Source organism: Tursiops truncatus, chromosome 15 (genome assembly GCF_011762595.2).
Source record: "Tursiops truncatus isolate mTurTru1 chromosome 15, mTurTru1.mat.Y, whole genome shotgun sequence".
Lineage (NCBI taxonomy): Eukaryota > Metazoa > Chordata > Mammalia > Artiodactyla > Delphinidae > Tursiops > Tursiops truncatus.
This window is the reverse complement of record NC_047048.1, coordinates 64,923,032-64,932,880: the sequence shown is the minus strand read 5'-3', so window position 1 is coordinate 64,932,880 and position 9,849 is coordinate 64,923,032.

Here is a 9,849-nt window from a genome sequence, read left to right as displayed (position 1 = left end):
AGCTCTGCCCTTGGCTGCCCTGCTCACCTTTCACGTCTCAGCTGGAACATCACCTCCTATGAAAGGCCCTCCAGAACCATCTTATCTCAAGTAGAACCTCGCCACTCCCATACAACACACTCTCTAATTTGCTCTTTTTTTTTTTTTTTTTTTTTTTTGCGGTACGTGGGCCTCTCACTGTCGTGGCCTCTCCCGTTGCGGAGCACAGGCTCCGGACGCACAGGCTCAGCGGCCATGGCTCACGGGCCCAGCCGCTCTGCGGCATGTGGGATCCTCCCAGACCGGGGCACGAACCCGTGTCTCCTGCATCGGCAGGCAGACTCTCAACCACTGTGCCACCAGGGAAGCCCTGCTCTTTTTTAAAAAAAATAAATTTATTTATTTATTTTTGGCGGCGTTGGGTCTTTGTTGCTGCACGCGGACTTTCTCTAGTTGTGGCGAGCGGGGGCTACTCTTCGTTGCGGTGTGCGGGCTTCTCACTGCGGTCGCTTCTCTTGCTGCAGAGCACGGGCTCTAGGCGTGCGGGCTTCAGTAGTTGTGGCACTCGGGCTCAGTAGTTATGGCTCACGGGCTCTAGAGTGCAGGCTCAGTAGTTGTGGCGCATGGGCTTAGTTGCTCCACAGCATGTGGGATCTTCCTGGACAAGGGCTCGAACCCATGTCCCCTGCATTGACAGGCAGATTCTTAACCACTGTGCCACCAGGGAAGTCCCTCTAATTTGCTCTTTACCTCATTACCTTATTTTCTTCATCTCACCTATTTCTATCTGAAATCATATCATTTCATTCTTCTTCTTCTGATTGGTTTAGCTTGCTCTGTGCCTGTCTCCTTCCACTCATGAGTTCCTTGACAGCAGGGATCTTTGGGCTTCCCTGGTGGTCCAGTGGTTAAGACTTTCCGCTTCGACTGCAGGAGGCACAGATTCGGTCCCTGGTTGAAGAACTAAGATCCCACATGCTGTGTGGCCAAAAAGAAATAAAAGAGTAGAGAGCTTTGTTTTGCTCCTTTCCATCTCCCCAGAGTCCGGCAGAAACACAAAGCTCAACAAATATGGTGGAATGAACTTTGAATTCACCTGTTCGTTAGTATCCGCCTTGTGCCTGTCCATGTGGGGGATGCAGAAATGGAATTAGACCGATGTTCTGCCCTCACATGCTCACAATCCTGCCCAGTATGTAAACGCAGGATCTCAGCAAAGCCCAGCCCCCTGTACCTAACACTACTGACGGGATAAAACCTCCTGGGGCAGCCCTCTTGGGGGGGGTTGGCCAGATGAGGGGCAGTGCACCTGGGGCAGCATCCAGACAGAGCCCTGGGTCCTGTCTAGGTCAGAGCACTGGGGCCAGGCCAGTGTGGGCTCCAGCCCAGCTCTGCCCAATCTCACCCGGCCCCGATGGCCCTGGCTGGAGACCTGAAATGACACCGGCTGTCCGTGAGGCTCTGGAGGAAGCTCTGAGAGGGGGAACGGCTCCAGTCCAGCGTGCACAAGCTCCAGTTTGTCTCTTTGTCTTTTGGGGTGTGTGTGTGTGAACCCCGGCTGGGGAGCCCCTTCCTCGGGAGCAGGCATCTTATTCAAGGACTGGGAGATGCTTCCTGTCTGGAAGCCTCAGGGATATGATGGCTTCAGGTGACGGAGAGGGCACCTCAGCTGTCTCCCTGCACTGTTTGTTCATATTTCTATTCCCTGCCTGTGTTCCTCGTTTCCGCCCATGTAAGTAGGTGTCCAGGGGTGTCTCTGATTCTGCTCCGATAGAATTTGCCTTGTTTAATCAGTAACAGGATGGCTGCCTCTGACAGCTGTTTTTCCCAGAAAAAACGATGCTATTAGGGATGGGGTGAGTCAGGAAGCAGCAAGAATGGGGCCTCTTGGCTTAAGTTCACCTTAGCCACAGATTTGTGGGCGACCCCGGTGCCTGTCACTTCCTGTCCCTGGACCTCAGTCTGCCCATCTGTAAAACGAGGGGAGTCAGACTCTGTGACCCCTCAGCGGGGACTTTGAGATGCAAGGGCTGGAGGTGGTGCCACAGTGGAGGGTGGGCTGAGTTCGTGGAGCATCCCTCACTCAGATGCCGGAGGAGAAGAGGCATTTAAACCCAAGGTGGCATTTTTATCGCTGTGTTCTTAATTGTAATTGCCATTTAATTAGATTAATGATAATTAATAATACTAATAATGTACTGTCCTTAGTCTGGGACAATGACATTGCAGACCCACCGTCCCAAAGTGGAGCTGGGCTGCATTGAACCTCTCTCCTCCTCTTCTCTCCCCCCCAACCCTCTTTCTCCAATTTTGTCTCCCTTTTCACCCGTGCTCGGCACACTGGGTTGTGACCATCGCTTGTCACGATGGTCTCCCTATTAGACCACGAAGTGCTCCAGAGAGCTGGGGACCGGTCCAGGCATCTCATGCCCCGCTCCACCCCGCAAAACATAGAGGAATCCTCCCAGAGAGGGGACTGATACCTACTCGATGGCAGGAAGGGTAAGTGGGCGGGTGTGTGGATGGATGGTTGGAAAGATGGATAAATGCATTAATGAATGGCTTTAGTCTCGGGCCAGGGAGGTGACAGTGCTATCCGACCCCCAGAGGGGACCCACCTCTGCTCTCAGCCCCCTTCTCCCTGACCGAGCCCGGCCCGCTAGAACTCCATAATAGCTCTCAGATACATCTCCTCGTCTCCATCCTCAAGGTCATGGCCCGGCTGAAGCCACCAGCACGCTTGCCTAGACAGCAGTACCAGCCGCTGCCTGGCTCTCACAGCCTCCTGATCTACCCCTTTATATCCATTATGTGCAAGAACGGAGCATCCTTCAGACTCATATACATATGTGACCTGCCTCTCTCTGGTTCAGAACACTTCCAGGGCCCCTCTGGGCCTCCCGAAAAGAGTACAAACGCTTGGCCTTGGCATTGGAGCATTCCTAATCTGGCTCCTGCCCACCTCCCTGTCGCCGTCTCTACTACTGCCCCGCCCGCCTCCCTGCCCGCTGCTCTGGCCACCCTGGAGCGGGCACACTTCCTCCAACACGCTTTCCCTCTCTGGGCCTTTGCCATGCTCTTCCCTCGGCAACCTCTCCCCTCCTGCCCCGCTCCCTCCTCTCCACCCAATTCTCCACCCTTCACAGTTGAATTCAGATGCCACCTCCTCCACGAAGCCCTCCATGATGCCCCAGGGAGAATGAGCTACTCTGCTTGCCCACAAGTGTTTTTGTGGGTCTTTGACAGTATCCTCCCCCTACTCCCCACTTGCTTTCCAGGTAGAATCCCCATTTCCCACAAGAATGTGGGGATGTATTTTATTAACCCTTCTTGGGTTTTGAGTTCAAGTCTCAGCTCTCACCCGCAATAGCCTGTGACCGTCCAGCCTCTTCCTCTTTCTGACATTTGATTTTCCCATCTATAAAACGGGGACAGCAGCTTGCCCTTCACAGGGCTGTGGTGACAACTAACTGGATTTGAGTCTGTAAGGTCCCCAGCTCAGAGCTGGACTCTTTCCTGCCTCCCCACCTCTGCCTGCTCATTTCTGTTCCTGGAAGCCCCTCCTGTCTTCTTACCTGCGGAATTTCCACTCTCCCTTTTATTCCTGGGCCAGAGCAGCCTCCTCCAGGAAGTGGCGGGGACCTTCCCAGACATAATTCAGTTCAGATGTTCCCACTGCTTCCCACCCTGACTCAAGACGCTTTTGTGGCTGCCGCTCTGACCACTGTGAGCCCAGGCTGGGCGCTGGCCCCTCCCGACAGTGGGCCAGAGGGACAGGAGGGGAACAGATCCTGTTCTACACGGTGGCGCTTCCTCCATGCAGGCGGCCAGAGTCTCAGTCTCCACCCTTCCCTCCATCATTCATCCTCTCATCCTCCCTCCCCTCAACCATTCCCTCCCTCCCTCCTTGACTCAGTCATCGTACTCCACGCATGTCTCTTCTCTGCGTAAAATCCTCCGATGGCTTCCCGTTGCATGTGGGAGACAATCCAAACTCCTTACTGTGGCTGGCAAGGCCCTGTACGGTCTGCTCCCAGCCCAACTCTGCAAACTCATCTCCTCCCACTCTCCTCCTCATTCTCATGGCGCATCTGGCCGTTCAATAGGTGAACCACACTCCTGCCCCACGGCCTTTGCGCTTGCTACTTCCTCTGTCGAGAATCTTATTCCCAATTCCCCCCGGCAGCTGCTCTGTTCAGCAGTCCTGTCTCAACTCCAACATTACCTCCTCAGAAAGGCTGACCATCCAGACCAGAGTAGCTACCCTTCCTTCCAGTCACTCTTTTATTTTCTTTATAGCTCCTAAGCACCATCTCAGGCTGCCTTGCTGGTTTATATCTTGCTGTTTACTTCTGTCTCCCCTGCTTGGAAGGCAGCAGGGCAAGGAGCATGTCTGCCTGTTTGCTCTCTATTCCCACGGGGTCCAGCACAGAGTAAGTGCTCAGAAATTATTTGCTGAAGAAATGTTGCAGGAGCACCACCTGGGTGGCAGGCCCTGCGCTGGGCACAGCAGAGCGGAAATGGATGAAACGCGGCTCCCACCCTCAGTCAGTTCATAGGGCAGGTGGGGAGAAGTGGGCTCAGGGAAAGCTCACTGGGGGTCTGGGGAGGGCAGAGAGGGGGTGGAAGAGGCGCTGGGGGCGCTCAGGGCTGAGGGCAGAGTGTGTGGGGTTCTCGGCACCTCTGCTTATCACGCTCTGGCTGATGGGGTTATATCTGCCTCTGTCTCTCCCGTGAGGCTGGGAGCCCCCCAAGGGCAGGACTTATGCTCCCGCTTCCCAGATAGGGAGCCAGTCTCAAGGAATGAGTAGGGTCAACAGGGGTTTGGGGAAGTGGGAAGTGGGGCAGGTTACAGAGAAGGAAGGGCGTGGACAAGGGCCTGGGGTCGGGGACATCAGTGCGGGCTGTAAGCAGTGGCTGGACAGTAGCTCAGGCCCACCCATGGCACTCCGGTTCAATTCCCCAATCCCTTAAAGAGCACTTGTTGGGACTTCCCTGGTGGCGCAGTGGTTAAGAATCCACCTGCCAACCTAGAAAAACAGTACAGATGAACCGGTTTGCAGGACAGAAATAGAGACACAGATGTAGAGAACAAACGTATGGACACCAAGGGGGGAAGTGGTGGGTGGTGGTGGTGGGATGAATTGGGAGATTGGGATTGACATATATACACCAGTATGTATAAAATAGACTACTAATAAGAACCTGCTGTATAAAAAATAAATTAAATTAAATTAAAAAAAAATAATCCGTCTGCCAATGCAGGGGACATGGGTTCGAGCCCTGGTCCGGGAAGATCCCACATGTTGCAGAGCAACCAAGCCCGTGCGCCACAGCTACTGAGCCTGCACTCTAGAGCCCGCAAGCCACAACTACTGAAGCCTATGCACCTAGAGCCCGTGCTCCGCAACAAGAGAAGCCACCGCAAGGAGAAGCTCACACGTGGAAATGAAGAGTAGCCCCCGCTTGCCGCAACTAGAGAAAGTCTGCAAGCAGAAATGAAGACCCAAAGCAGCCAAAAAAAAAGCACTTGTATAAAATACATTGCTCACTCTTTGTTCCTAAAGGACCTTGGCTTGGGTGTTTGCTGATGGATGGATTGATGCCCTCATGGGTTTTCTCCTTCATTCTGGAAGGTATAAACAAAGATGAGTCAGCTCCCAGTCCAGTGGGGAAGGTGAACAAGAACACCCAATAAGATAAGGATATCAGGGAGGATGACATGACCACTGATCAGCACATTATAGGTGCTCAAGCGCTTCCTGTGTATCAGCTTGTTGCTGGTCTAGACAGTGAGTAGTATTGTATAGTATGATCGCCCCATTTTATAGATGAGGAAACTGAGTTAGGCAGGTGAAGTGACTCACCCAGGGTCACACAGCTGGGGAGTAGCAGGATTAAATTTGAACCCAGGTAGCCTGTCTCCAGCATCCATGCCCTGTGTTCACTGCCCTTGTGGGTCCACGAAGCCAGCCTGCTGAAATTTGTTTGTGCATCTTTTAATCTTTCCCAATTACAGAGAGACTTTTGCTTGCAGCTGCTAAAAGCAAGAACCTGTCCTCAGGCCTTGCTCCCAAGAGGGCTGGAGCAAGGTTGGGGGTAGGGGGAAGGCAGCTGGCACAGGCCATGTCCTGCCATGGCCACTTAATGAGCTTAACTGATAACCACAGGCCCAGGCAGGCTGCCGGCTGGGTCTGTTCATTTGGCCAGGCTTCCTGGCCTTACACCCACTGGCTCGGGGAGGGTGGCATTGGGGCCAAAGGAGGGGCCTGAGGATCTCCAGTTGTTTAAGTGCTGGCTGCCATGGCCAGCATCAGTGACACGGTTGTGTGACCTTGGGCAAATTCCTTGATCTCTCTGTACTTCCTTTTCTTATTTGTAAAATGGAGGTGAGCGTGGCACCTTGGAGGATGCTACAGGGATGCAGCAAGGTGCTGGGGACAGTGGCCTTCAGTTCAGAGACTACCCGGCATGTAGTAGGCACTCAGCAAAATTTCCACCCCAGTCCTTCAAAGGCCTCAAGAAAACAATCTCAGCCCTACCACGCTTGAATAAAGCAGAAAAAGCCTGCGGTGAGAGGCTGGAGAACTGGACTCTCATCTGGCTGTCTCTAACTGAAGGGGTGACCTGGACCCTAGCTCTCTCTGGGCCTCAGTGTTCTTATCTGCAAAATGGTATAACGATAGTCTCCACATCGCACGAATGTGGGGAGGATTCGAGGAGGCAGGCATTTCGTTGGCGCTATAATGTAGCTGGCACTAGGGTGGTTTTGGATGGCTGGATCTGCAGATCCTGTGTGATTTTAGGACAGTCACCTACTTTCTTGGTGCCTCTGTTCTCTCATTTGTAAAACATCTAACCCCAAGTTCTGCTTCTCCCCAGCTCTGTCGTTCCAGGAGTTCAGCAGTGTTGATCACTGCTTCCTCTGAAACCCACCTAATCTGCTTTAGATGAGGAGAGAGTAAAGTCCTTGTGTCCAGGGGAGGGGGGAAAAGTGGGGGCCAGAATTTTTGTGCCCATTTCCCAGCTAAGGAGAGTGAAGCCCCTGGATTTTAATGGCAAGATACATGTCCCTGCCCACTGCTCCCTCTTGCCTGTTCGAGCTGTGGGGCTGGCGCAGGGAAGGACAAGACTCCCATGGGCCCCAGGAAGGCCTGGGGAGAGGGGTCTGGGTCTGGATTCTCCAGGGCGTGGAGCTGTGTCCGCTCAGAGTGGAGGCAGGGCCTGAGGGTGGGTGGGCACGTTGATTGCAGTCATTCCTCTCTCCCTGCAGCGCCTGCGTCTGATGAAATTTTACGGCAGGTGGAAATGATATGACTCCGCAAGCCCTAAAAGCACTTCTGTTTATTCATTAAAGATATTTGTTACTGAGCAGCCCTGTGGTGGCCCCACCTGACTCCTGCCGGGCCGTGAACTTGCTCCCACTCCTCAGTGCTGGGGGAAGCCTCCACAGGGCAGGGGGCCCCTCCCTATAGAGTGACCGGCTGGCTCTGCCTCAGCCGCATCCCTAACCCCCTGTCTCTAACCCACTACCTCTTCCCGGTCCAAAGCGCCAGTATCTCCTCTTCTTGGGTCTCCTGCTTCCATGCTGGGCTCCACAGTGTGAGCTCCATCAAGCCATCAAAGGGATCTTTTCAAAACCAGATCACAACCCTTCCATGCTCAAAACCCCTCAGTGGCCCTCCAGGCCCGGCAAGACCTGGCCCCTGCCCACCTCTCTGGCCTTATCCTCCACCAGCCCTGCCTCACGCATGGGTCCACAGTGGCTTCTTTCGGCTATTTTCTGGAGAATGACGGTGCTCTCTCTCTGCCTCAGGACCTTTGCACCTGTGCCTTTGCTTAGAACCCTCTTCCCAGCTCTTGGGCTGCCCAGCTCCTTGACATCATTCAGAGCTTAGCTCAAAGGCACCTCACTGAGGAGGACTTCGCAGACCACCCATCCTCAGGGTCCCCCATTAACTAGTCTCTATCACTTTGCACTGAGTTCGCTCCTTGACAGGAATCACTCTACGTATTTACTTGTTTATTGTCCTTCAGTCTGTCCCACTAGGAAGAGGACGTGAGCTCCTGGAGAGCAGGGACAATGTCTGTTTTGTTTCCAGCTCTGGTGGGTGTTCAGTAAATGGTGCGGGGGAGGTGGGTGATGAACTCCCAGGCACCATGAGCTGGTCACAGGTGTGGAGTTCCCCGGGCTGGGCCCTCAGAGACCCTGTCAGTCCCCAGATGAAGGAGAGCTGAGATTCCGAGAGGGTGAGGCTCATGTCTCACAGAAGGTGGGCTGGGGGCTCCTGCCCCTTGTCCCCTGCCGTCCTCCATCTGGGTGTTTCCTGGGTGGGCGGGCTTGCTGAGGCCTCAGGGGCTGGAGCTGGGCTGGAAGCTTCCTCAGCTGTGGCCAGACCACGGCCTGGTTTCTGAAGACCCGCCTCTGGTGATTCTTCCCCAGCTGCTCTCTAGGGCTTTAGAGCAGAGCCTCTTCCCAGGGGCTGTGGGAAGCCTCCTGCAGCCTTCCCGCTGCCTTAGGGGTGGTGGCCTTGCTCCTTGCTCAGCTAATATCAGTGTATCTGGGTCCTGGGCACTTTCTGCATGACCTGCGAGGCCGGATCTTGCTTGAGGGGTCAGAACGGAGGCTTCATCACCATCCAATGGGATCTGTTTCTCCATCACTCAGGGACTGTGGAGATTTAACTAGAACAAGCTGTGACTCTGGACAACCGTGACCCCCGAACTCCTAGGAAATCACCACGTATGTAGTTCTGTCAGGTTCTGCCACAGCCAGAAGTTCACTCAGCCCCGGCCTCGCTGACCTCAGGGTAGCCAGGGCCTATCCAGTGAGGTAACTGTGAAAACCCCCTCATCTCCAAAGGCCCCCTGCATTGTCATGGCCCCGTTCCTTTACCTGCGCAGCTCCCTCTGCCTCGAATGACTTTCTATTGATACCTCTTGGGTGTTGGGACTCACGGCCATCCTAAGGACCCCGTGAAAGTCACTCAAGACACAGTTATGGTGCTGGGTCCCGTCTCTCCCAATCTCTCCTGCTAGGTTTGGGGGCCCCTCTCTGCCCCTCACCTCTGTTGAAGCCCATCATCGCTCTCTCGTGACACCCTGTTCGGCTACTGTGGGGGGTGGTTCACACTGCCTTTCAATCTAGGGGGCACAGTTCCAGAGCCCAGAATGGGGCCTGGCACAGAGTGGGCGCTCAGCAAACGCTTCCCGGGAGGTGAATGGCAGGAGGCAACGTGGGACGCGGAGCGAGGAGCAGGGAGGTGCTGGGTGAGGGGTGTGAACTGGTGGGTGGGCAGAGGAGGCGATGATGCGAACGGCAGGCAAGGAGCCTCGCTCCAAGCGTGCCTGTAAGTGGCTTCTCCTCCTCGCTGCTGCGGTGGGAAAGCCTAACCTTCTTCCAGGGAAGAGCAGCCAGGGAGCCTGGCCCCGGGGCCCTCACGCAGGTGAGTGTTGCAGCCACTGCTCAGATGTGGCGTGAGAGACACAGGGAGAAAGCAGGGACCCTGCAGGGCCGCTGGGGGCTTCAGTCATGAGGCTGAGCCGGCTGCTTCTCGGGGGCTTCTGCTTCCAGTGCGATAGGGCGGAGCCCCTCCTCTGCCACGTAGTTGGGGGACAGTGTGGCTCTGGGATCAAGAGTGTGGGCTTTGAAACCACTTTGCTGTTCCCCTCCCAGCTCCGTCACTTTGTAAGCCACTGACCCTCTCGATCTGCTTTCCTCATCTGTGAAATGGATTGATAATAAAAGTACCCACACCTCACGAACGAGGGTTAAATGTGCTAATTTGACGAGCTTATAGCAAGAGCTTCAATGAGTATCAGCTAATATGGCACACACTGAATAAATCCATTCTTCCGAAACACCGAATG